General features: G+C 48.7%; 1 protein-coding gene across 2 annotated transcripts in view; it reads right to left on the bottom strand.

Annotated features, from left to right (window-relative positions):
- The window catches only part of FMN2 (formin 2), a 2,161,480-nt gene that overhangs the window by 590,600 nt on the left and 1,543,801 nt on the right, over window positions 1-27,079 (bottom strand). The window lies entirely within an intron of this gene.

Here is a 27,079-nt window from a genome sequence, read left to right as displayed (position 1 = left end):
CACGCGTATTTTTGAGAGTGCTTCATGCCAAGCATCTTTTTCTTTTTCAAAAGGGGGGTCAACTGATGCCAGTCAAGTGGGGTGTGTGTGGCCCAATTAGTGGAAACGAGGGAGACTGTGGTTGGAGTCCCCTCGCTGTGTTTGTAAAAGAACCAAGATGAACAAGTCATGGCTCTCAGAGGACTTTTCTTCCCATGGGTCATCCAGGGGAGGTGAAAGGCACGCATATTTTTGAGAGTGCTTCATGCCAAGCATCTTTTTCTTTTTCAAAAGGGGGGTCAACTGATGCCAGTCAAGTGGGGTGTGCGTGGCCCAATTAGTGGAAACGAGGGAGACTGTGGTTGGAGTCCACTCGCTGTGTTTGTAAAAGAACCAAGATGAACAAGTTATGGCTCTCAAAGGACTTTTCTTCCCCTGGGTCATCCAGGGGAGGTGAAAGGCACGCATATTTTTGAGAGTGCTTCATGCCAAGCATCTTTTTCTTTTTCAAAAGGGGGGTCAACTGATGCCAGTTAAGGGGGGTATGTGTGGCCCAATTAGTGAAAATGAGGGAGACTGTGGTTGGAGTCCCCTCGCTGTGTTTGTAAAAGAACCAAGATGAACAAGTCATGGATCTCGGAGGACTTTTCTTCCCCTGGGTCTTCCAGGGGAGGTGAAAGGCACGCGTATTTTTGAGAGTGCTTCATGCCAAGCATCTTTTTCTTTTTCAAAAGGGGGGTCAACTGATGCCAGTCAAGTGGGGTGTGTGTGGCCCAATTAGTGGAAACGAGGGAGACTGTGGTTGGAGTCCCCTCGCTGTGTTTGTAAAAGAACCAAGATGAACAAGTCATGGCTCTCAGAGGACTTTTCTTCCCATGGGTCATCCAGGGGAGGTGAAAGGCACGCATATTTTTGAGAGTGCTTCATGCCAAGCATCTTTTTCTTTTTCAAAAGGGGGGTCAACTGATGCCAGTCAAGTGGGGTGTGCGTGGCCCAATTAGTGGAAACGAGGGAGACTGTGGTTGGAGTCCACTCGCTGTGTTTGTAAAAGAACCAAGATGAACAAGTTATGGCTCTCAAAGGACTTTTCTTCCCCTGGGTCATCCAGGGGAGGTGAAAGGCACGCATATTTTTGAGAGTGCTTCATGCCAAGCATCTTTTTCTTTTTCAAAAGGGGGGTCAACTGATGCCAGTTAAGGGGGGTATGTGTGGCCCAATTAGTGAAAATGAGGGAGACTGTGGTTGGAGTCCCCTCGCTGTGTTTGTAAAAGAACCAAGATGAACAAGTCATGGATCTCGGAGGACTTTTCTTCCCCTGGGTCATCCAGGGGAGGTGAAAGGCACGCATATTTTTGAGAGTGCTTCATGCCAAGCATCTTTTTCTTTTTCAAAAGGGGGTCAACTGATGCCAGTCAAGTGGGGTGTGTGTGGCCCAATTAGTGGAAACGAGGGAGACTGTGGTTGGAGTCCCCTCGCTGTGTTTGTAAAAGAACCAAGATGAACAAGTCATGGCTCTCAGAGGACTTTTCTTCCCCTGGGTCATCCAGGGGAGGTGAAAGGCACGCGTATTTTTGAGAGTGCTTCATGCCAAGCATCTTTTTCTTTTTCAAAAGGGGGTCAACTGATGCCAGTCAAGTGGGGTATGTGTGGCCCAATTAGGGGAAACGAGGGAGACTGTGGTTGGAGTACCCTCGCTGTGTTTGTAAAAGAACCAAGATGAACAAGTCATGGCTCTCAGAGGACTTTTCTTCCCCTGGGTCATCCAGGGGAGGTGAAAGGCACGCATATTTTTGAGAGTGCTTCATGCCAAGCATCTTTTTCTTTTTCAAAAGGGGGTCAACTGATGCCAGTCAAGTGGGGTGTGTGTGGCCCAATTAGTGGAAACGAGGGAGACTGTGGTTGGAGTACCCTCGCTGTGTTTGTAAAAGAACCAAGATGAACAAGTCATGGCTCTCAGAGGACTTTTCTTCCCCTGGGTCATCCAGGGGAGGTAAAAGGCACGCGTATTTTTGAGAGTGCGTCATGCCAAGCATCTTTTTCTTTTTCAAAAGGCGGGTTAACTGATGCCAGTCAAGTGGGGTGTGTGTGGCCCAATTAGTGGCAACAAGGGAGACTGTGGTTGGAGTCCCCTCGCTGTGTTTGTAAAAGAACCCAGATGAACAAATCATGGCTCTCAGAGGACTTTTCTTCCCCTGGGTCATCCAGGGGAGGTGAAAGGCACGCATATTTTTGAGAGTGCTTCATGCCAAGCATCTTTTTCTTTTTCAAAAGGGGGGTCAACTGATGCCAGTCAAGGGGGGTATGTGTGGCCCAATTAGTGAAAATGAGGGAGACTGTGGTCGGAGTCCCCTCGCTGTGTTTGTAAAAGAACCAAGATGAACAAGTCATGGCTCTCGGAGGACTTTTCTTCCCCTGGGTCATCCAGGGGAGGTGAAAGGCACGCATATTTTTGAGAGTGCTTCATGCCAAGCATCTTTTTCTTTTTCAAAAGGGGGGTCAACTGATGCCAGTCAAGTGGGGTGTGTGGCCCAATTAGTGGAAACGAGGGAGACTGTGGTTGGAGTCCCCTCCCTGTGTTTGTAAAAGAACCAAGATGAACAAGTCATGGCTCTCAGAGGACTTTTCTTCCCCTGGGTCATCCAGGGGAGGTGAAAGGCACGCGTATTTTTGAGAGTGCTTCATGCCAAGCATCTTTTTCTTTTTCAAAAGGGGGGTCAACTGATGCCAGTCAAGTGGGGTGTGTGTGGCCCAATTAGGGGAAACGAGGGAGACTGTGGTTGGAGTCCCCTCGCTGTGTTTGTAAAAGAACCAAGATGAACAAGTCATGGCTCTCAGAGGACTTTTCTTCCCCTGGGTCATCCAGGGGAGGTAAAAGGCACGCGTATTTTTGAGAGTGCGTCATGCCAAGCATCTTTTTCTTTTTCAAAAGGCGGGTTAACTGATGCCAGTCAAGTGGGGTGTGTGTGGCCCAATTAGTGGCAACAAGGGAGACTGTGGTTGGAGTCCCCTCGCTGTGTTTGTAAAAGAACCCAGATGAACAAATCATGGCTCTCAGAGGACTTTTCTTCCCCTGGGTCATCCAGGGGAGGTGAAAGGCACGCATATTTTTGAGAGTGCTTCATGCCAAGCATCTTTTTCTTTTTCAAAAGGGGGGTCAACTGATGCCAGTCAAGAGGGGTATGTGTGGCCCAATTAGTGAAAATGAGGGAGACTGTGGTCGGAGTCCCCTCGCTGTGTTTGTAAAAGAACCAAGATGAACAAGTCATGGCTCTCGGAGGACTTTTCTTCCCCTGGGTCATCCAGGGGAGGTGAAAGGCACGCATATTTTTGAGAGTGCTTCATGCCAAGCATCTTTTTCTTTTTCAAAAGGGGGGTCAACTGATGCCAGTCAAGTGGGGTGTGTGTGGCCCAATTAGTGGAAACGAGGGAGACTGTGGTTGGAGTCCCCTCGCTGTGTTTGTAAAAGAACCAAGATGAACAAGTCATGGCTCTCAGAGGACTTTTCTTCCCCTGGGTCATCCAGGGGAGGTGAAAGGCACGCGTATTTTTGAGAGTTCTTCATGCCAAGCATCTTTTTATTTTTCAAAAGGGGGGGTCAACTGATGCCAGTCAAGTGGGGTGTGTGTGGCCCAATTAGGGGAAACGAGGGAGACTGTGGTTGGAGTCCCCTCGCTGTGTTTGTAAAAGAACCAAGATGAACAAGTCATGGCTTTCAGAGGACTTTTCTTCCCCTGGGTCATCCAGGGGAGGTGAAAGGTACGCGTATTTTTGAGAGTGCTTCATGCCAAGCATCTTTTTATTTTTCAAAAGGGGGGTCAACTGATGCCAGTCAAGTGGGGTGTGTGTGGCCCAATTAGTGGCAACAAGGGAGACTGTGGTTGGAGTCCCCTCGCTGTGTTTGTAAAAGAACCCAGATGAACAAATCATGGCTCTCAGAGGACTTTTCTTCCCCTGGGTCATCCAGGGGAGGTGGAAGGCACGCATATTTTTGAGAGTGCTTCATGCCAAGCATCTTTTTCTTTTTCAAAAGGGGGTCAACTGATGCCAGTCAAGTGGGGTGTGTGTGGCCCAATTAGTGGAAACGAGGGAGACTGTGGTTGGAGTCCCCTCGCTGTGTTTGTAAAAGAACCAAGATGAACAAGTCATGGCTCTCAGAGGACTTTTCTTCCCCTGGGTCATCCAGGGGAGGTGAAAGGCACGCGTATTTTTGAGAGTGCTTCATGCCAAGCATCTTTTTCTTTTTCAAAAGGGGGTCAACTGATGCCAGTCAAGTGGGGTATGTGTGGCCCAATTAGGGGAAACGAGGGAGACTGTGGTTGGAGTACCCTCGCTGTGTTTGTAAAAGAACCAAGATGAACAAGTCATGGCTCTCAGAGGACTTTTCTTCCCCTGGGTCATCCAGGGGAGGTGAAAGGCACGCATATTTTTGAGAGTGCTTCATGCCAAGCATCTTTTTCTTTTTCAAAAGGGGGTCAACTGATGCCAGTCAAGTGGGGTGTGTGTGGCCCAATTAGTGGAAACGAGGGAGACTGTGGTTGGAGTACCCTCGCTGTGTTTGTAAAAGAACCAAGATGAACAAGTCATGGCTCTCAGAGGACTTTTCTTCCCCTGGGTCATCCAGGGGAGGTAAAAGGCACGCGTATTTTTGAGAGTGCGTCATGCCAAGCATCTTTTTCTTTTTCAAAAGGCGGGTTAACTGATGCCAGTCAAGTGGGGTGTGTGTGGCCCAATTAGTGGCAACAAGGGAGACTGTGGTTGGAGTCCCCTCGCTGTGTTTGTAAAAGAACCCAGATGAACAAATCATGGCTCTCAGAGGACTTTTCTTCCCCTGGGTCATCCAGGGGAGGTGAAAGGCACGCATATTTTTGAGAGTGCTTCATGCCAAGCATCTTTTTCTTTTTCAAAAGGGGGGTCAACTGATGCCAGTCAAGGGGGGTATGTGTGGCCCAATTAGTGAAAATGAGGGAGACTGTGGTCGGAGTCCCCTCGCTGTGTTTGTAAAAGAACCAAGATGAACAAGTCATGGCTCTCGGAGGACTTTTCTTCCCCTGGGTCATCCAGGGGAGGTGAAAGGCACGCATATTTTTGAGAGTGCTTCATGCCAAGCATCTTTTTCTTTTTCAAAAGGGGGGTCAACTGATGCCAGTCAAGTGGGGTGTGTGGCCCAATTAGTGGAAACGAGGGAGACTGTGGTTGGAGTCCCCTCCCTGTGTTTGTAAAAGAACCAAGATGAACAAGTCATGGCTCTCAGAGGACTTTTCTTCCCCTGGGTCATCCAGGGGAGGTGAAAGGCACGCGTATTTTTGAGAGTGCTTCATGCCAAGCATCTTTTTCTTTTTCAAAAGGGGGGTCAACTGATGCCAGTCAAGTGGGGTGTGTGTGGCCCAATTAGGGGAAACGAGGGAGACTGTGGTTGGAGTCCCCTCGCTGTGTTTGTAAAAGAACCAAGATGAACAAGTCATGGCTCTCAGAGGACTTTTCTTCCCCTGGGTCATCCAGGGGAGGTAAAAGGCACGCGTATTTTTGAGAGTGCGTCATGCCAAGCATCTTTTTCTTTTTCAAAAGGCGGGTTAACTGATGCCAGTCAAGTGGGGTGTGTGTGGCCCAATTAGTGGCAACAAGGGAGACTGTGGTTGGAGTCCCCTCGCTGTGTTTGTAAAAGAACCCAGATGAACAAATCATGGCTCTCAGAGGACTTTTCTTCCCCTGGGTCATCCAGGGGAGGTGAAAGGCACGCATATTTTTGAGAGTGCTTCATGCCAAGCATCTTTTTCTTTTTCAAAAGGGGGGTCAACTGATGCCAGTCAAGAGGGGTATGTGTGGCCCAATTAGTGAAAATGAGGGAGACTGTGGTCGGAGTCCCCTCGCTGTGTTTGTAAAAGAACCAAGATGAACAAGTCATGGCTCTCGGAGGACTTTTCTTCCCCTGGGTCATCCAGGGGAGGTGAAAGGCACGCATATTTTTGAGAGTGCTTCATGCCAAGCATCTTTTTCTTTTTCAAAAGGGGGGTCAACTGATGCCAGTCAAGTGGGGTGTGTGTGGCCCAATTAGTGGAAACGAGGGAGACTGTGGTTGGAGTCCCCTCCCTGTGTTTGTAAAAGAACCAAGATGAACAAGTCATGGCTCTCAGAGGACTTTTCTTCCCCTGGGTCATCCAGGGGAGGTGAAAAGCACGCGTATTTTTGAGAGTGCTTCATGCCAAGCATCTTTTTCTTTTTCAAAAGGGGGGTCAACTGATGCCAGTCAAGTGGGGTGTGTGTGGCCCAATTAGGGGAAACGAGGGAGACTGTGGTTGGAGTCCCCTCGCTGTGTTTGTAAAAGAACCAAGATGAACAAGTCATGGCTCTCAGAGGACTTTTCTTCCCCTGGGTCATCCAGGGGAGGTAAAAGGCACGCGTATTTTTGAGAGTGCGTCATGCCAAGCATCTTTTTCTTTTTCAAAAGGCGGGTTAACTGATGCCAGTCAAGTGGGGTGTGTGTGGCCCAATTAGTGGCAACAAGGGAGACTGTGGTTGGAGTCCCCTCGCTGTGTTTGTAAAAGAACCCAGATGAACAAATCATGGCTCTCAGAGGACTTTTCTTCCCCTGGGTCATCCAGGGGAGGTGAAAGGCACGCATATTTTTGAGAGTGCTTCATGCCAAGCATCTTTTTCTTTTTCAAAAGGGGGGTCAACTGATGCCAGTCAAGAGGGGTATGTGTGGCCCAATTAGTGAAAATGAGGGAGACTGTGGTCGGAGTCCCCTCGCTGTGTTTGTAAAAGAACCAAGATGAACAAGTCATGGCTCTCGGAGGACTTTTCTTCCCCTGGGTCATCCAGGGGAGGTGAAAGGCACGCATATTTTTGAGAGTGCTTCATGCCAAGCATCTTTTTCTTTTTCAAAAGGGGGGTCAACTGATGCCAGTCAAGTGGGGTGTGTGTGGCCCAATTAGTGGAAACGAGGGAGACTGTGGTTGGAGTCCCCTCGCTGTGTTTGTAAAAGAACCAAGATGAACAAGTCATGGCTCTCAGAGGACTTTTCTTCCCCTGGGTCATCCAGGGGAGGTGAAAGGCACGCGTATTTTTGAGAGTTCTTCATGCCAAGCATCTTTTTATTTTTCAAAAGGGGGGGTCAACTGATGCCAGTCAAGTGGGGTGTGTGTGGCCCAATTAGGGGAAATGAGGGAGACTGTGGTTGGAGTCCCCTCGCTGTGTTTGTAAAAGAACCAAGATGAACAAGTCATGGCTTTCAGAGGACTTTTCTTCCCCTGGGTCATCCAGGGGAGGTGAAAGGTACGCGTATTTTTGAGAGTGCTTCATGCCAAGCATCTTTTTATTTTTCAAAAGGGGGGTCAACTGATGCCAGTCAAGTGGGGTATGTGTGGCCCAATTAGGGGAAACGAGGGAGACTGTGGTTGGAGTACCCTCGCTGTGTTTGTAAAAGAACCAAGATGAACAAGTCATGGCTCTCAGAGGACTTTTCTTCCCCTGGGTTATCCAGGGGAGGTGAAAGGCACGCATATTTTTGAGAGTGCTTCATGCCAAGCATCTTTTTCTTTTTCAAAAGGGGGTCAACTGATGCCAGTCAAGTGGGGTGTGTGTGGCCCAATTAGTGGAAACGAGGGAGACTGTGGTTGGAGTCCCCTCGCTGTGTTTGTAAAAGAACCAAGATGAACAAGTCATGGCTCTCAGAGGACTTTTCTTCCCCTGGGTCATCCAGGGGAGGTGAAAGGCACGCGTATTTTTGAGAGTGCTTCATGCCAAGCATCTTTTTCTTTTTCAAAAGGGGGGTCAACTGATGCCAGTCAAGTGGGGTGTGTGTGGCCCAATTAGTGGCAACAAGGGAGACTGTGGTTGGAGTCCCCTCGCTGTGTTTGTAAAAGAACCAAGATGAACAAGTCATGGCTCTCAGAGGACTTTTCTTCCCCTGGGTCATCCAGGGGAGGTGAAAGGCACGCATATTTTTGAGAGTGCTTCATGCCAAGCATCTTTTTCTTTTTCAAAAGGGGGGTCAACTGATGCCAGTCAAGTGGGGTGTGTGTGGCCCAATTAGTGGAAACGAGGGAGACTGTGGTTGGAGTCCCCTCGCTGTGTTTGTAAAAGAACCAAGATGAACAAGTCATGGCTCTCAGAGGACTTTTCTTCCCCTGGGTCATCCAGGGGAGGTAAAAGGCACGCGTATTTTTGAGAGTGCGTCATGCCAAGCATCTTTTTCTTTTTCAAAAGGCGGGTTAACTGATGCCAGTCAAGTGGGGTGTGTGTGGCCCAATTAGTGGCAACAAGGGAGACTGTGGTTGGAGTCCCCTCGCTGTGTTTGTAAAAGAACCCAGATGAACAAATCATGGCTCTCAGAGGACTTTTCTTCCCCTGGGTCATCCAGGGGAGGTGAAAGGCACGCATATTTTTGAGAGTGCTTCATGCCAAGCATCTTTTTCTTTTTCAAAAGGGGGGTCAACTGATGCCAGTCAAGGGGGGTATGTGTGGCCCAATTAGTGAAAATGAGAGAGACTGTGGTCGGAGTCCCCTCGCTGTGTTTGTAAAAGAACCAAGATGAACAAGTCATGGCTCTCGGAGGACTTTTCTTCCCCTGGGTCATCCAGGGGAGGTGAAAGGCACGCATATTTTTGAGAGTGCTTCATGCCAAGCATCTTTTTCTTTTTCAAAAGGGGGGTCAACTGATGCCAGTCAAGTGGGGTGTGTGTGGCCCAATTAGTGGAAACGAGGGAGACTGTGGTTGGAGTCCCCTCGCTGTGTTTGTAAAAGAACCAAGATGAACAAGTCATGGCTCTCAGAGGACTTTTCTTCCCCTGGGTCATCCAGGGGAGGTGAAAGGCACGCGTATTTTTGAGAGTGCTTCATGCCAAGCATCTTTTTATTTTTCAAAAGGGGGGTCAACTGATGCCAGTCAAGTGGGGTGTGTGTGGCCCAATTAGTGGCAACAAGGGAGACTGTGGTTGGAGTCCCCTCGCTGTGTTTGTAAAAGAACCAAGATGAACAAGTCATGGCTCTCGGAGGACTTTTCTTCCCCTGGGTCATCCAGGGGAGGTGAAAGGCACGCATATTTTTGAGAGTGCTTCATGCCAAGCATCTTTTTCTTTTTCAAAAGGGGGGTCAACTGATGCCAGTCAAGTGGGGTGTGTGTGGCCCATTTAGTGGAAACGAAGGAGACTGTGGTTGGAGTCCCCTCGCTGTGTTTGTAAAACAACCAAGATGAACAAGTCATGGCTCTCAGAGGACTTTTCTTCCCCTGGGTCATCCAGGGGAGGTGAAAGGCACGCGTATTTTTGAGAGTGCATCATGCCAAGCGTCTTATTCTTTTTCAAAAGGGGGGTCAACTGATGCCAGTCAAGTGGGGTGTGTGTGGCCCAATTAGTGGAAACGAGAGAGACTGTATTTGGTGTCCCCTCGCTGTGTTTGTAAAAGAACCAAGATGAACAAGTCATGGCTCTCAGAGGACTTTTCTTCCCCTGGGTCATCCAGGGGAGGTGAAAGGCACGCATATTTTTGAGAGTGCTTCATGCCAAGCATCTTTTTATTTTTCAAAAGGGGGGTCAACTGATGCCAGTTAAGGGGAGTATGTGTGGCCCAATTAGTGAAAATGAGGGAGACTGTGGTTGGAGTCCCCTCGCTGTGTTTGTAAAAGAACCAAGATGAACAAGTCATGGCTCTCGGAGGACTTTTCTTCCCCTGGGTCATCCAGGGGAGGTGAAAGGCACGCATATTTTTGAGAGTGCTTCATGCCAAGCATCTTTTTCTTTTTCAAAAGGGGGTCAACTGATGCCAGTCAAGTGGGGTGTGTGTGGCCCAATTAGTGGAAACGAGGGAGACTGTGGTTGGAGTCCCCTCGCTGTGTTTGTAAAAGAACCAAGATGAACAAGTCATGGCTCTCAGAGGACTTTTCTTCCCCTGGGACATCCAGGGGAGGTAAAAGGCAAGCGTATTTTTGAGAGTGCTTCATGCAAAGCATCTTTTCCTTTTTCAAAAGGGGGGTCAACTGATGCCAGTCAAGTGGGGTGTGTGTGGCCCAATTAGTGGCAACAAGGGAGACTGTGGTTGGAGTCCCCTCGCTGTGTTTGTAAAAGAACCAAGATAAACAATTCATGGCTCTCAGAGGACTTTTCTTCCCCTGGGTCTTCCAGGGGAGGTGAAAGGCACGCGTATTTTTGAGAGTGCTTCATGCCAAGCATCTTTTTCTTTTTCAAAAGGGGGGTCAACTGATGCCAGTCAAGTGGGGTGTGTGTGGCCCAATTAGTGGAAACGAGGGAGACTGTGGTTGGAGTCCCCTCGCTGTGTTTGTAAAAGAACCAAGATGAACAAGTCATGGCTCTCAGAGGACTTTTCTTCCCCTGGGTCATCCAGGGGAGGTGAAAGGCACGCGTATTTTTGAGAGTGCTTCATGCCAAGCATCTTTTTCTTTTTCAAAAGGGGGGTCAACTGATGCCAGTCAAGTGGGGTGTGTGTGGCCCAATTAGTGGAAACGAGGGATACTGTGGTTGGAGTCCACTCGCTGTGTTTGTAAAAGAACCAAGATGAACAAGTTATGGCTCTCAGAGGACTTTTCTTCCCCTGGGTCATCCAGGGGAGGTGAAAGGCACGCATATTTTTGAGAGTGCTTCATGCCAAGCATCTTTTTCTTTTTCAAAAGGGGGGTCAAACTGATGCCAGTTAAGGGGGGTATGTGTGGCCCAATTAGTGAAAATGAGGGAGACTGTGGTTGGAGTCCCCTCGCTGTGTTTGTAAAAGAACCAAGATGAACAAGTCATGGCTCTCGGAGGACTTTTCTTCCCCTGGGTCATCCAGGGGAGGTGAAAGGCACGCATATTTTTGAGAGTGCTTCATGCCAAGCATCTTTTTCTTTTTCAAAAGGGGGTCAACTGATGCCAGTCAAGTGGGGTGTGTGTGGCCCAATTAGTGGAAACGAGGGAGACTGTGGTTGGAGTCCCCTCGCTGTGTTTGTAAAAGAACCAAGATGAACAAGTCATGGCTCTCAGAGGACTTTTCTTCCCCTGGGTCATCCAGGGGAGGTGAAAGGCACGCGTATTTTTGAGAGTGCTTCATGCCAAGCATCTTTTTCTTTTTCAAAAGGGGGTCAACTGATGCCAGTCAAGTGGGGTATGTGTGGCCCAATTAGGGGAAACGAGGGAGACTGTGGTTGGAGTACCCTCGCTGTGTTTGTAAAAGAACCAAGATGAACAAGTCATGGCTCTCAGAGGACTTTTCTTCCCCTGGGTCATCCAGGGGAGGTGAAAGGCACGCATATTTTTGAGAGTGCTTCATGCCAAGCATCTTTTTCTTTTTCAAAAGGGGGTCAACTGATGCCAGTCAAGTGGGGTGTGTGTGGCCCAATTAGTGGAAACGAGGGAGACTGTGGTTGGAGTCCCCTCGCTGTGTTTGTAAAAGAACCAAGATGAACAAGTCATGGCTCTCAGAGGACTTTTCTTCCCCTGGGTCATCCAGGGGAGGTGAAAGGCACGCGTATTTTTGAGAGTGCTTCATGTCAAGCATCTTTTTCTTTTTCAAAAGGGGGGTCAACTGATGGCAGTCAAGTGGGGTGTGTGTGGCCCAATTAGTGGCAACAAGGGAGACTGTGGTTGGAGTCCCCTCGCTGTGTTTGTAAAAGAACCAAGATGAACAAGTCATGGCTCTCAGAGGACTTTTCTTCCCCTGGGTCATCCAGGGGAGGTGAAAGGCACGCATATTTTTGAGAGTGCTTCATGCCAAGCATCTTTTTCTTTTTCAAAAGGGGGGTCAACTGATGCCAGTCAAGTGGGGTGTGTGTGGCCCAATTAGTGGAAACGAGGGAGACTGTGGTTGGAGTCCCCTCGCTGTGTTTGTAAAAGAACCAAGATGAACAAGTCATGGCTCTCAGAGGACTTTTCTTCCCCTGGGTCATCCAGGGGAGGTGAAAGGCACGCGTATTTTTGAGAGTGCGTCATGCCAAGCATCTTTTTCTTTTTCAAAAGGCGGGTTAACTGATGCCAGTCAAGTGGGGTGTGTGTGGCCCAATTAGTGGCAACAAGGGAGACTGTGGTTGGAGTCCCCTCGCTGTGTTTGTAAAAGAACCCAGATGAACAAATCATGGCTCTCAGAGGACTTTTCTTCCCCTGGGTCATCCAGGGGAGGTGAAAGGCACGCATATTTTTGAGAGTGCTTCATGCCAAGCATCTTTTTCTTTTTCAAAAGGGGGGTCAACTGATGCCAGTCAAGGGGGGTATGTGTGGCCCAATTAGTGAAAATGAGGGAGACTGTGGTTGGAGTCCCCTCGCTGTGTTTGTAAAAGAACCAAGATGAACAAGTCATGGCTCTCGGAGGACTTTTCTTCCCCTGGGTCATCCAGGGGAGGTGAAAGGCACGCATATTTTTGAGAGTGCTTCATGCCAAGCATCTTTTTCTTTTTCAAAAGGGGGTCAACTGATGCCAGTCAAGTGGGGTGTGTGTGGCCCAATTAGTGGAAACGAGGGAGACTGTGGTTGGAGTCCCCTCGCTGTGTTTGTAAAAGAACCAAGATGAACAAGTCATGGCTCTCAGAGGACTTTTCTTCCCCTGGGACATCCAGGGGAGGTAAAAGGCAAGCGTATTTTTGAGAGTGCTTCATGCAAAGCATCTTTTCCTTTTTCAAAAGGGGGGTCAACTGATGCCAGTCAAGTGGGGTGTGTGTGGCCCAATTAGTGGCAACAAGGGAGACTGTGGTTGGAGTCCCCTCGCTGTGTTTGTAAAAGAACCAAGATAAACAATTCATGGCTCTCAGAGGACTTTTCTTCCCCTGGGTCTTCCAGGGGAGGTGAAAGGCACGCGTATTTTTGAGAGTGCTTCATGCCAAGCATCTTTTTCTTTTTCAAAAGGGGGGTCAACTGATGCCAGTCAAGTGGGGTGTGTGTGGCCCAATTAGTGGAAACGAGGGAGACTGTGGTTGGAGTCCCCTCGCTGTGTTTGTAAAAGAACCAAGATGAACAAGTCATGGCTCTCAGAGGACTTTTCTTCCCCTGGGTCATCCAGGGGAGGTGAAAGGCACGCGTATTTTTGAGAGTGCTTCATGCCAAGCATCTTTTTCTTTTTCAAAAGGGGGGTCAACTGATGCCAGTCAAGTGGGGTGTGTGTGGCCCAATTAGTGGAAACGAGGGATACTGTGGTTGGAGTCCACTCGCTGTGTTTGTAAAAGAACCAAGATGAACAAGTTATGGCTCTCAGAGGACTTTTCTTCCCCTGGGTCATCCAGGGGAGGTGAAAGGCACGCATATTTTTGAGAGTGCTTCATGCCAAGCATCTTTTTCTTTTTCAAAAGGGGGGTCAAACTGATGCCAGTTAAGGGGGGTATGTGTGGCCCAATTAGTGAAAATGAGGGAGACTGTGGTTGGAGTCCCCTCGCTGTGTTTGTAAAAGAACCAAGATGAACAAGTCATGGCTCTCGGAGGACTTTTCTTCCCCTGGGTCATCCAGGGGAGGTGAAAGGCACGCATATTTTTGAGAGTGCTTCATGCCAAGCATCTTTTTCTTTTTCAAAAGGGGGTCAACTGATGCCAGTCAAGTGGGGTGTGTGTGGCCCAATTAGTGGAAACGAGGGAGACTGTGGTTGGAGTCCCCTCGCTGTGTTTGTAAAAGAACCAAGATGAACAAGTCATGGCTCTCAGAGGACTTTTCTTCCCCTGGGTCATCCAGGGGAGGTGAAAGGCACGCGTATTTTTGAGAGTGCTTCATGCCAAGCATCTTTTTCTTTTTCAAAAGGGGGTCAACTGATGCCAGTCAAGTGGGGTATGTGTGGCCCAATTAGGGGAAACGAGGGAGACTGTGGTTGGAGTACCCTCGCTGTGTTTGTAAAAGAACCAAGATGAACAAGTCATGGCTCTCAGAGGACTTTTCTTCCCCTGGGTCATCCAGGGGAGGTGAAAGGCACGCATATTTTTGAGAGTGCTTCATGCCAAGCATCTTTTTCTTTTTCAAAAGGGGGTCAACTGATGCCAGTCAAGTGGGGTGTGTGTGGCCCAATTAGTGGAAACGAGGGAGACTGTGGTTGGAGTCCCCTCGCTGTGTTTGTAAAAGAACCAAGATGAACAAGTCATGGCTCTCAGAGGACTTTTCTTCCCCTGGGTCATCCAGGGGAGGTGAAAGGCACGCGTATTTTTGAGAGTGCTTCATGTCAAGCATCTTTTTCTTTTTCAAAAGGGGGGTCAACTGATGGCAGTCAAGTGGGGTGTGTGTGGCCCAATTAGTGGCAACAAGGGAGACTGTGGTTGGAGTCCCCTCGCTGTGTTTGTAAAAGAACCAAGATGAACAAGTCATGGCTCTCAGAGGACTTTTCTTCCCCTGGGTCATCCAGGGGAGGTGAAAGGCACGCATATTTTTGAGAGTGCTTCATGCCAAGCATCTTTTTCTTTTTCAAAAGGGGGGTCAACTGATGCCAGTCAAGTGGGGTGTGTGTGGCCCAATTAGTGGAAACGAGGGAGACTGTGGTTGGAGTCCCCTCGCTGTGTTTGTAAAAGAACCAAGATGAACAAGTCATGGCTCTCAGAGGACTTTTCTTCCCCTGGGTCATCCAGGGGAGGTGAAAGGCACGCGTATTTTTGAGAGTGCGTCATGCCAAGCATCTTTTTCTTTTTCAAAAGGCGGGTTAACTGATGCCAGTCAAGTGGGGTGTGTGTGGCCCAATTAGTGGCAACAAGGGAGACTGTGGTTGGAGTCCCCTCGCTGTGTTTGTAAAAGAACCCAGATGAACAAATCATGGCTCTCAGAGGACTTTTCTTCCCCTGGGTCATCCAGGGGAGGTGAAAGGCACGCATATTTTTGAGAGTGCTTCATGCCAAGCATCTTTTTCTTTTTCAAAAGGGGGGTCAACTGATGCCAGTCAAGGGGGGTATGTGTGGCCCAATTAGTGAAAATGAGGGAGACTGTGGTTGGAGTCCCCTCGCTGTGTTTGTAAAAGAACCAAGATGAACAAGTCATGGCTCTCGGAGGACTTTTCTTCCCCTGGGTCATCCAGGGGAGGTGAAAGGCACGCATATTTTTGAGAGTGCTTCATGCCAAGCATCTTTTTCTTTTTCAAAAGGGGGGTCAACTGATGCCAGTCAAGTGGGGTGTGTGTGGCCCAATTAGTGGAAACGAGGGAGACTGTGGTTGGAGTCCCCTCGCTGTGTTTGTAAAAGAACCAAGATGAACAAGTCATGGCTCTCAGAGGACTTTTCTTCCCCTGGGTCATCCAGGGGAGGTGAAAGGCATGCGTATTTTTGAGAGTGCTTCATGCCAAGCATCTTTTTCTTTTTCAAAAGGGGGGTCAACTGATGCCAGTCAAGTGGGGTGTGTGTGGCCCAATTAGGGGAAACGAGGGAGACTGTGGTTGGAGTCCCCTCGCTGTGTTTGTAAAAGAACCAAGATGAACAAGTCATGGCTTTCAGAGGACTTTTCTTCCCCTGGGTCATCCAGGGGAGGTGAAAGGTACGCGTATTTTTGAGAGTGCTTCATGCCAAGCATCTTTTTATTTTTCAAAAGGGGGGTCAACTGATGCCAGTCAAGTGGGGTGTGTGTGGCCCAATTAGTGGCAACAAGGGAGACTGTGGTTGGAGTCCCCTCGCTGTGTTTGTAAAAGAACCAAGATGAACAAGTCATAGCTCTCAGAGGACATTTCTTCCCCTGGGTCATCCAGGGGAGGTGAAAGGCACGCGTATTTTTGAGAGTGCTTCATGCCAAGCATCTTTTTATTTTTCAAAAGTGGGGTCAACTGATGCCAGTCAAGTGGGGTGTGTGTGGCCCAATTAGTGGAAACGAGGGAGACTGTGGTTGGAGTCCCCTCGCTGTGTTTGTAAAAGAACCAAGATGAACAAGTCATGGCTCTCAGAGGACTTTTCTTCCCCTGGGTCATCCAGGGGAGGTGAAAGGCACGCGTATTTTTGAGAGTGCTTCATGCCAAGCATCTTTTTCTTTTTCAAAAGGGGGGTCAACTGATGCCAGTCAAGTGGGGTGTGTGTGGCCCAATTAGTGGCAACAAGCGAGACTGTGGTTGGAGTCCCCTCGCTGTGTTTGTAAAAGAACCAAGATGAACAAGTCATGGCTCTCAGAGGACTTTTCTTCCCCTGGGTCATCCAGGGGAGGTGAAAGGCATGCGTATTTTTCAGAGTGCTTCATGCCAAGCATCTTTTTCTTTTTCAAAAGGGGGGTCAACTGATGCCAGTCCAGTGGGGTGTGTGTGGCCCAATTAGTGAAAATGAGGGAGACTGTATTTGGTGTCCCCTCGCTGTGTTTGTAAAAGAACCAAGGTGAACAAGTCATGGCTCTCAGAGGACTTTTCTTCCCTTGGGTCATCCAGGGGAGATGAAAGGCATGCGTATTTTTGAGAGTGCTTCATGCCAAGCATCTTTTTCTTTTTCAAAAGGGGGGTCAACTGATGCCAGTCAAGTGGGGTGTGTGTGGCCCAATTAGTGGAAACGAGAGAGACTGTGGTTGGAGTCCACTCGCTGTGTTTGTAAAAGAACCAAGATGAACAAGTCATGGCTCTCAGAGGACTTTTCTTCCCCTGGGTCACCCTGGGGAGGTGAAAGGCACGCATATTTTTGAGAGTGCTTCATGCCAAGCATCTTTTTATTTTTCAAAAGGGGGGTCAACTGATACCAGTTAAGGGGGGTATGTGTGGCCCAATTAGTGAAAATGAGGGAGACTGTGGTTGGAGTCCCCTCGCTGTGTTTGTAAAAGAACCAAGATGAACAAGTCATGGCTCTCGGAGGACTTTTCTTCCCCTGGGTCATCCAGGGGAGGTGAAAGGCACGCATATTTTTGAGAGTGCTTCATGCCAAGCATCTTTTTCTTTTTCAAAAGGGGGTCAACTGATGCCAGTCAAGTGGGGTGTGTGTGACCCAATTAGTGGAAACGAGGGAGACTGTGGTTGGAGTCCCCTCGCTGTGTTTGTAAAAGAACCAAGATGAACAAGTCATGGCTCTCAGAGGACTTTTCTTCCCCTGGGTCATCCAGGGGAGGTGAAAGGCACGCGTATTTTTGAGAGTGCTTCATGCCAAGCATCTTTTTCTTTTTCAAAAGGGGGGTCAACTGATGCCAGTCAAGTGGGGTGTGTGTGGCCCAATTAGTGGCAACAAGCGAGACTGTGGTTGGAGTCCCCTCGCTGTGTTTGTAAAAGAACCAAGATGAACAAGTCATGGCTCTCAGAGGACTTTTCTTCCCCTGGGTCATCCAGGGGAGGTGAAAGGCATGCGTATTTTTCAGAGTGCTTCATGCCAAGCATCTTTTTCTTTTTCAAAAGGGGGGTCAACTGATGCCAGTCCAGTGGGGTGTGTGTGGCCCAATTAGTGAAAATGAGGGAGACTGTATTTGGTGTCCCCTCGCTGTGTTTGTAAAAGAACCAAGGTGAACAAGTCATGGCTCTCAGAGGACTTTTCTTCCCTTGGGTCATCCAGGGGAGATGAAAGGCATGCGTATTTTTGAGAGTGCTTCATGCCAAGCATCTTTTTCTTTTTCAAAAGGGGGGTCAACTGATGCCAGTCAAGTGGGGTGTGTGTGGCCCAATTAGTGGAAACGAGAGAGACTGTGGTTGGAGTCCACTCGCTGTGTTTGTAAAAGAACCAAGATGAACAAGTCATGGCTCTCAGAGGACTTTTCTTCCCCTGGGTCACCCTGGGGAGGTGAAAGGCACGCATATTTTTGAGAGTGCTTCATGCCAAGCATCTTTTTATTTTTCAAAAGGGGGGTCAACTGATACCAGTTAAGGGGGGTATGTGTGGCCCAATTAGTGAAAATGAGGGAGACTGTGGTTGGAGTCCCCTCGCTGTGTTTGTAAAAGAACCAAGATGAACAAGTCATGGCTCTCGGAGGACTTTTCTTCCCCTGGGTCATCCAGGGGAGGTGAAAGGCACGCATATTTTTGAGAGTGCTTCATGCCAAGCATCTTTTTCTTTTTCAAAAGGGGGTCAACTGATGCCAGTCAAGTGGGGTGTGTGTGACCCAATTAGTGGAAACGAGGGAGACTGTGGTTGGAGTCCCCTCGCTGTGTTTGTAAAAGAACCAAGATGAACAAGTCATGGCTCTCAGAGGACTTTTCTTCCCCTGGGTCATCCAGGGGAGGTGAAAGGCACGCGTATTTTTGAGAGTGCTTCATGCCAAGCATCTTTTTCTTTTTCAAAAGGGGGGTCAACTGATGCCAGTCAAGTGGGGTATGTGTGGCTTAATTAGGGGAAACGAGGGAGACTGTGGTTGGAGTACCCTCGCTGTGTTTGTAAAAGAACCAAGATGAACAAGTCATGGCTCTCAGAGGACTTTTCTTCCCCTGGGTCATCCAGGGGAGGTGAAAGGCACGCGTATTTTTGAGAGTGCTTCATGCCAAGCATCTTTTTCTTTTTCAAAAGGGGGGTCAACTGATGCCAGTTAAGGGGGGTATGTGTGGCCCAATTAGTGAAAATGAGGGAGACTGTGGTTGGAGTCCCCTCGCTGTGTTTGTAAAAGAACCAAGATGAACAAGTCATGGCTCTCAGAGGACTTTTCTTCCCCTGGGTCATCCAGGGGAGGTTAAAGGCACGCGTATTTTTGAGAGTGCTTCATGCCAAGCATCTTTTTCTTTTTGAAAAGGGGGGTCAACTGATGCCAGTCAAGTGGGGTGTGTGTGGCCCAATTAGTGGCAACAAGCGAGACTGTGGTTGGAGTCCCCTCGCTGTGTTTGTAAAAGAACCAAGATGAACAAGTCATGGCTCTCAGAGGACTTTTCTTCCCCTGGGTCATCCAGGGGAGGTGAAAGGCATGCGTATTTTTCAGAGTGCTTCATGCCAAGCATCTTTTTCTTTTTCAAAAGGGGGGTCAACTGATGCCAGTCCAGTGGGGTGTGTGTGGCCCAATTAGTGAAAACGAGGGAGACTGTATTTGGTGTCCCCTCGCTGTGTTTGTAAAAGAACCAAGGTGAACAAGTCATGGCTCTCAGAGGACTTTTCTTCCCCTGGGTCATCCAGGGGAGGTGAAAGGCATGCGTATTTTTGAGAGTGCTTCATGCCAAGCATCTTTTTCTTTTTCAAAAGGGGGGTCAACTGATGCCAGTCAAGTGGGGTGTGTGTGGCCCAATTAGTGGAAACGAGAGAGACTGTGGTTGGAGTCCACTCGCTGTGTTTGCAAAAGAACCAAGATGAACAAGTCATGGCTCTCAGAGGACTTTTCTTCCCCTGGGTCATCCAGGGGAGGTGAAAGGCACGCATATTTTTGAGAGTGCTTCATGCCAAGCATCTTTTTCTTTTTCAAAAGGGGGTCAACTGATGCCAGTCAAGTGGGGTGTGTGTGACCCAATTAGTGGAAACGAGGGAGACTGTGGTTGGAGTCCCCTCGCTGTGTTTGTAAAAGAACCAAGATGAACAAGTCATGGCTCTCAGAGGACTTTTCTTCCCCTGGGTCATCCAGGGGAGGTGAAAGGCACGCGTATTTTTGAGAGTGCTTCATGCCAAGCATCTTTTTCTTTTTCAAAAGGGGGGTCAACTGATGCCAGTCAAGTGGGGTATGTGTGGCCCAATTAGGGGAAACGAGGGAGACTGTGGTTGGAGTACCCTCGCTGTGTTTGTAAAAGAACCAAGATGAACAAGTCATGGCTCTCAGAGGACTTTTCTTCCCCTGGGTCATCCAGGGGAGGTGAACGGCACGCATATTTTTGAGAGTGCTTCATGCCAAGCATCTTTTTCTTTTTCAAAAGGGGGTCAACTGATGCCAGTCAAGTGGGGTGTGTGTGGCCCAATTAGTGTAAACGAGGGAGACTGTGGTTGGAGTCCCCTCGCTGTGTTTGTAAAAGAACCAAGATGAACAAGCCATGGCTCTCAGAGGACTTTTCTTCCCCTGGGTCATCCAGGGGAGGTGAAAGGCACGTGTATTTTTGAGAGAGCTTCATGCCAAGCATCTTTTTCTTTTTCAAAAGGGGGGTCAACTGATGCCAGTCAAGTGGGGTATGTGTGGCCCAATTAGGGGAAACGAGGTAGACTGTGGTTGGAGTCCCCTCGCTGTGTTTGTAAAAGAACCAAGATGAACAAGTCATGGCTCACAGAGGACTTTTCTTCCCCTGGGTCATCCAGGGGAGGTGAAAGGCACGCGTATTTTTGAGAGTGCTTCATGCCAAGCATCTTTTTCTTTTTCAAAAGGGGGGGTCAACTGATGCCAGTCAAGTGGGGTGTGTGTGGCCCAATTAGTGGAAACGAGGGAGACTGTGGTTGGAGTCCTCTCGCTGTGTTTGTAAAAGAACCAAGATGAACAAGTCATGGCTCTCAGAGGACTTTTCTTCCCCTGGGTCATCCAGGGGAGGTGAAAGGCACGTGTATTTTTGAGAGTGCGTCATGCCAAGCATCTTTTTCTTTTTCAAAAGGGGGGGTCAACTGATGCCAGTCAAGTGGGGTGTGTGTGGCCCAATTAGTGGAAACGAGGGAGACTGTGGTTGGAGTCCTCTCGCTGTGTTTGTAAAAGAACCAAGATGAACAAGTCATGGCTCTCAGAGGACTTTTCTTCCCCTGGGTCATCCAGGGGAGGTGAACGGCACGCATATTTTTGAGAGTGCTTCATGCCAAGCATCTTTTTCTTTTTCAAAAGGGGGTCAACTGATGCCAGTCAAGTGGGGTGTGTGTGGCCCAATTAGTGTAAACGAGGGAGACTGTGGTTGGAGTCCCCTCGCTGTGTTTGTAAAAGAACCAAGATGAACAAGCCATGGCTCTCAGAGGACTTTTCTTCCCCTGGGTCATCCAGGGGAGGTGAAAGGCACGTGTATTTTTGAGAGAGCTTCATGCCAAGCATCTTTTTCTTTTTCAAAAGGGGGGTCAACTGATGCCAGTCAAGTGGGGTATGTGTGGCCCAATTAGGGGAAACGAGGGAGACTGTGGTTGGAGTCCCCTCGCTGTGTTTGTAAAAGAACCAAGATGAACAAGTCATGGCTCACAGAGGACTTTTCTTCCCCTGGGTCATCCAGGGGAGGTGAAAGGCACGCGTATTTTTGAGAGTGCTTCATGCCAAGCATCTTTTTCTTTTTCAAAAGGGGGGGTCAACTGATGCCAGTCAAGTGGGGTGTGTGTGGCCCAATTAGTGGAAACGAGGGAGACTGTGGTTGGAGTCCTCTCGCTGTGTTTGTAAAAGAACCAAGATGAACAAGTCATGGCTCTCAGAGGACTTTTCTTCCCCTGGGTCATCCAGGGGAGGTGAAAGGCACGCGTATTTTTGAGAGTGCGTCATGCCAAGCATCTTTTTCTTTTTCAAAAGGGGGGGTCAACTGATGCCAGTCAAGTGGGGTGTGTGTGGCCCAATTAGTGGAAACGAGGGAGACTGTGGTTGGAGTCCTCTCGCTGTGTTTGTAAAAGAACCAAGATGAACAAGTCATGGCTCTCAGAGGACTTTTCTTCCCCTGGGTCATCCAGGGGAGGTGAAAGGCACGCGTATTTTTGAGAGTGCGTCATGCCAAGCATCTTTTTCTTTTTCAAAAGGCAGGTTAACTGATGCCAGTCAAGTGGGGTGTGTGTGGCCCAATTAGTGGCAACAAGGGAGACTGTGGTTGGAGTCCCCTCGCTGTGTTTGTAAAAGAACCAAGATGAACAAGTCATGGCTCTCAGAGGGCTTTTCTTCCCCTGGGTCATCCAGGGGAGGTGAAAGGCACGCATATTTTTGAGAGTGCTTCATGCCAAGCATCTTTTTCTTTTTCAAAAGGGGGGTCAACTGATGCCAGTCAAGGGGGGTATGTGTGGCCCAATTAGTAAAATGAGGGAGACTGTGGTTGGAGTCCCCTCGCTGTGTTTGTAAAAGAACCAAGATGAACAAGTCATGGCTCTCGGAGGACTTTTCTTCCCCTGGGTCATCCAGGGGAGGTGAAAGGCACGCATATTTTTGAGAGTGCTTCATGCCAAGCATCTTTTTCTTTTTCAAAAGTGGGGTCAACTGATGCCAGTCAAGTGGGGTGTGTGTGGCCCAATTAGTGGAAACGAGGGAGACTGTGGTTGGAGTCCCCTCGCTGTGTTTGTAAAAGAACCAAGATGAACAAGTCATGGCTCTCAGAGGACTTTTCTTCCCCTGGGTCATCCAGGGGAGGTGAAAGGCATGCGTATTTTTCAGAGTGCTTCATGCCAAGCATCTTTTTCTTTTTCAAAAGGGGGGTCAACTGATGCCAGTCCAGTGGGGTGTGTGTGGCCCAATTAGTGAAAACGAGGGAGACTGTATTTGGTGTCCCCTCGCTGTGTTTGTAAAAGAACCAAGGTGAACAAGTCATGGCTCTCAGAGGACTTTTCTTCCCCTGGGTCATCCAGGGGAGATGAAAGGCATGCGTATTTTTGAGAGTGCTTCATGCCAAGCATCTTTTTCTTTTTCAAAAGGGGGGTCAACTGATGCCAGTCAAGTGGGGTGTGTGTGGCCCAATTAGTGGAAACGAGAGAGACTGTGGTTGGAGTCCACTCGCTGTGTTTGTAAAAGAACCAAGATGAACAAGTCATGGCTCTCAGAGGACTTTTCTTCCCCTGGGTCACCCTGGGGAGGTGAAAGGCACGCATATTTTTGAGAGTGCTTCATGCCAAGCATCTTTTTATTTTTCAAAAGGGGGGTCAACTGATACCAGTTAAGGGGGGTATGTGTGGCCCAATTAGTGAAAATGAGGGAGACTGTGGTTGGAGTCCCCTCGCTGTGTTTGTAAAAGAACCAAGATGAACAAGTCATGGCTCTCAGAGGACTTTTCTTCCCCTGGGTCATCCAGGGGAGGTGAAAGGCACGCATATTTTTGAGAGTGCTTCATGCCAAGCATCTTTTTCTTTTTCAAAAGGGGGTCAACTGATGCCAGTCAAGTGGGGTGTGTGTGAACCAATTAGTGGAAACGAGGGAGACTGTGGTTGGAGTCCCCTCGCTGTGTTTGTAAAAGAACCAAGATGAACAAGTCATGGCTCTCAGAGGACTTTTCTTCCCCTGGGTCATCCAGGGGAGGTGAAAGGCACGCGTATTTTTGAGAGTGCTTCATGCCAAGCATCTTTTTCTTTTTCAAAAGGGGGGTCAACTGATGCCAGTCAAGTGGGGTATGTGTGGCCCAATTAGGGGAAACGAGGGAGACTGTGGTTGGAGTACCCTCGCTGTGTTTGTAAAAGAACCAAGATGAACAAGTCATGGCTCTCAGAGGACTTTTCTTCCCCTGGGTCATCCAGGGGAGGTGAAAGGCACGCGTATTTTTGAGAGTGCTTCATGCCAAGCATCTTTTTCTTTTTCAAAAGGGGGGTCAACTGATGCCAGTCAAGTGGGGTGTGTGTGGCCCAATTAGTGGCAACAAGCGAGACTGTGGTTGGAGTCCCCTCGCTGTGTTTGTAAAAGAACCAAGATGAACAAGTCATGGCTCTCAGAGGACTTTTCTTCCCCTGGGTCATCCAGGGGAGGTGAAAGGCATGCGTATTTTTCAGAGTGCTTCATGCCAAGCATCTTTTTCTTTTTCAAAAGGGGGGTCAACTGATGCCAGTCCAGTGGGGTGTGTGTGGCCCAATTAGTGAAAACGAGGGAGACTGTATTTGGTGTCCCCTCGCTGTGTTTGTAAAAGAACCAAGGTGAACAAGTCATGGCTCTCAGAGGACTTTTCTTCCCCTGGGTCATCCAGGGGAGGTGAAAGGCATGCGTATTTTTGAGAGTGCTTCATGCCAAGCATCTTTTTCTTTTTCAAAAGAGGGTCAACTGATGCCAGTCAAGTGGGGTGTGTGTGGCCCAATTAGTGGAAACGAGAGAGACTGTGGTTGGAGTCCACTCGCTGTGTTTGCAAAAGAACCAAGATGAACAAGTCATGGCTCTCAGAGGACTTTTCTTCCCCTGGGTCATCCAGGGGAGGTGAAAGGCACGCATATTTTTGAGAGTGCTTCATGCCAAGCATCTTTTTATTTTTCAAAAGGGGGGTCAACTGATGCCAGTTAAGGGGGGTATGTGTGGCCCAATTAGTGAAAATGAGGGAGACTGTGGTTGGAGTCCCCTCGCTGTGTTTGTAAAAGAACCAAGATGAACAAGTCATGGCTCTCGGAGGACTTTTCTTCCCCTGGGTCATCCAGGGGAGGTGAAAGGCACGCATATTTTTGAGAGTGCTTCATGCCAAGCATCTTTTTCTTTTTCAAAAGGGGGTCAACTGATGCCAGTCAAGTGGGGTGTGTGTGACCCAATTAGTGGAAACGAGGGAGACTGTGGTTGGAGTCCCCTCGCTGTGTTTGTAAAAGAACCAAGATGAACAAGTCATGGCTCTCAGAGGACTTTTCTTCCCCTGGGTCATCCAGGGGAGGTGAAAGGCACGCGTATTTTTGAGAGTGCTTCATGCCAAGCATCTTTTTCTTTTTCAAAAGGGGGGTCAACTGATGCCAGTCAAGTGGGGTATGTGTGGCCCAATTAGGGGAAACGAGGGAGACTGTGGTTGGAGTACCCTCGCTGTGTTTGTAAAAGAACCAAGATGAACAAGTCATGGCTCTCAGAGGACTTTTCTTCCCCTGGGTCATCCAGGGGAGGTGAAAGGCACGCATATTTTTGAGAGTGCTTCATGCCAAGCATCTTTTTCTTTTTCAAAAGGGGGTCAACTGATGCCAGTCAAGTGGGGTGTGTGTGGCCCAATTAGTGTAAACGAGGGAGACTGTGGTTGGAGTCCCCTCGCTGTGTTTGTAAAAGAACCAAGATGAACAAGTCATGGCTCTCAGAGGACTTTTCTTCCCCTGGGTCATCCAGGGGAGGTGAAAGGCACATGTATTTTTGAGAGAGCTTCATGCCAAGCATCTTTTTCTTTTTCAAAAGGGGGGTCAACTGATGCCAGTCAAGTGGGGTATGTGTGGCCCAATTAGGGGAAACGAGGGAGACTGTGGTTGGAGTCCCCTCGCTGTGTTTGTAAAAGAACCAAGATGAACAAGTCATGGCTCTCAGAGGACTTTTCTTCCCCTGGGTCATCCAGGGGAGGTGAAAGGCACGCGTATTTTTGAGAGTGCTTCATGCCAAGCATCTTTTTCTTTTTCAAAAGGGGGGGTCAACTGATGCCAGTCAAGTGGGGTGTGTGTGGCCCAATTAGTGGAAACGAGGGAGACTGTGGTTGGAGTCCTCTCGCTGTGTTTGTAAAAGAACCAAGATGAACAAGTCATGGCTCTCAGAGGACTTTTCTTCCCCTGGGTCATCCAGGGGAGGTGAAAGGCACGCGTATTTTTGAGAGTGCGTCATGCCAAGCATCTTTTTCTTTTTCAAAAGGCGGGTTAACTGATGCCAGTCAAGTGGGGTGTGTGTGGCCCAATTAGTGGCAACAAGGGAGACTGTGGTTGGAGTCCCCTCGCTGTGTTTGTAAAAGAACCAAGATGAACAAGTCATGGCTCTCAGAGGGCTTTTCTTCCCCTGGGTCATCCAGGGGAGGTGAAAGGCACGCATATTTTTGAGAGTGCTTCATGCCAAGCATCTTTTTCTTTTTCAAAAGGGGGGTCAACTGATGCCAGTCAAGGGGGGTATGTGTGGCCCAATTAGTAAAATGAGGGAGACTGTGGTTGGAGTCCCCTCGCTGTGTTTGTAAAAGAACCAAGATGAACAAGTCATGGCTCTCGGAGGACTTTTCTTCCCCTGGGTCATCCAGGGGAGGTGAAAGGCACGCATGTTTTTGAGAGTGCTTCATGCCAAGCATCTTTTTCTTTTTCAAAAGTGGGGTCAACTGATGCCAGTCAAGTGGGGTGTGTGTGGCCCAATTAGTGGAAACGAGGGAGACTGTGGTTGGAGTCCCCTCGCTGTGTTTGTAAAAGAACCAAGATGAACAAGTCATGGCTCTCAGAGGACTTTTCTTCCCCTGGGTCATCCAGGGGAGGTGAAAGGCACGCGTATTTTTGAGAGTGCTTCATGCCAAGCATCTTTTTCTTTTTCAAAAGGGGGGTCAACTGATGCCAGTCAAGTGGGGTGTGTGTGGCCCAATTAGTGGAAACGAGGGAGACTGTGGTTGGAGTCCACTCGCTGTGTTTGTAAAAGAACCAAGATGAACAAGTCATGGCTCTCAGAGGACTTTTCTTCCCCTGGGTCATCCAGGGGAGGTGAAAGGCACGCGTATTTTTGAGAGTGCTTCATGCAAAGCATCTTTTCCTTTTTCAAAAGGGGGGTCAACTGATGCCAGTCAAGTGGGGTGTGTGTGGCCCAATTAGTGGCAACAAGGGAGACTGTGGTTGGAGTCCCCTCGCTGTGTTTGTAAAAGAACCAAGATAAACAATTCATGGCTCTCAGAGGACTTTTCTTCCCCTGGGTCATCCAGGGGAGGTGAAAGGCTTGCGTATTTTTGAGAGTGCTTCATGCCAAGCATCTTTTTCTTTTTCAAAAGGGGGGTCAACTGATGCCAGTCAAGTGGGGTGTGTGTGGCCCAATTAGTGGAAACGAGGGAGACTGTGGTTGGAGTCCCCTCGCTGTGTTTGTAAAAGAACCAAGATGAACAAGTCATGGCTCTCAGAGGACTTTTCTTCCCCTGGGTCATCCAGGGGAGGTGAAAGGCACGCGTATTTTTGAGAGTGCTTCATGCAAAGCATCTTTTTCTTTTTCAAAAGGCGGGTCAACTGATGCCAGTCAAGTGGGGTGTGTGTGGCCCAATTAGTGGCAACAAGGGAGACTGTGGTTGGAGTCCCCTCGCTGTGTTTGTAAAAGAACCAAGATGAACAAGTCATGGCTCTCAGAGGACTTTTCTTCCCCTGGGTCATCCAGGGGAGGTGAAAGGCACGCATATTTTTGAGAGTGCTTCATGCCAAGCATCTTTTTCTTTTTCAAAAGGGGGTCAACTGATGCCAGTCAAGTGGGGTGTGTGTGGCCCAATTAGTGGAAACGAGGGAGACTGTGGTTGGAGTCCCCTCGCTGTGTTTGTAAAAGAACCAAGATGAACAAGTCATGGCTCTCAGAGGACTTTTCTTCCCCTGGGTCATCCAGGGGAGGTGAATGGCACGCGTATTTTTGAGAGTGCTTCATGCCAAGCATCTTTTTCTTTTTCAAAAGGGGGGTCAACTGATGCCAGTCAAGGGGGGTATGTGTGGCCCAATTAGTAAAAATGAGGGAGACTGTGGTTGCAGTCCCCTCGCTGTGTTTGTAAAAGAACCAAGATGAACAAGTCATGGCTTTCGGAGGACTTTTCTTCCCCTGGGTTATCCAGGGGAGGTGAAAGGCACGCATATTTTTGAGAGTGCTTCATGCCAAGCATCTTTTT

This window comes from Anomaloglossus baeobatrachus, chromosome 3, assembly GCF_048569485.1.
Source record: "Anomaloglossus baeobatrachus isolate aAnoBae1 chromosome 3, aAnoBae1.hap1, whole genome shotgun sequence".
Classification (NCBI taxonomy): domain Eukaryota; kingdom Metazoa; phylum Chordata; class Amphibia; order Anura; family Aromobatidae; genus Anomaloglossus; species Anomaloglossus baeobatrachus.
This window is presented reverse-complemented; position numbering and strand designations above follow the sequence as displayed.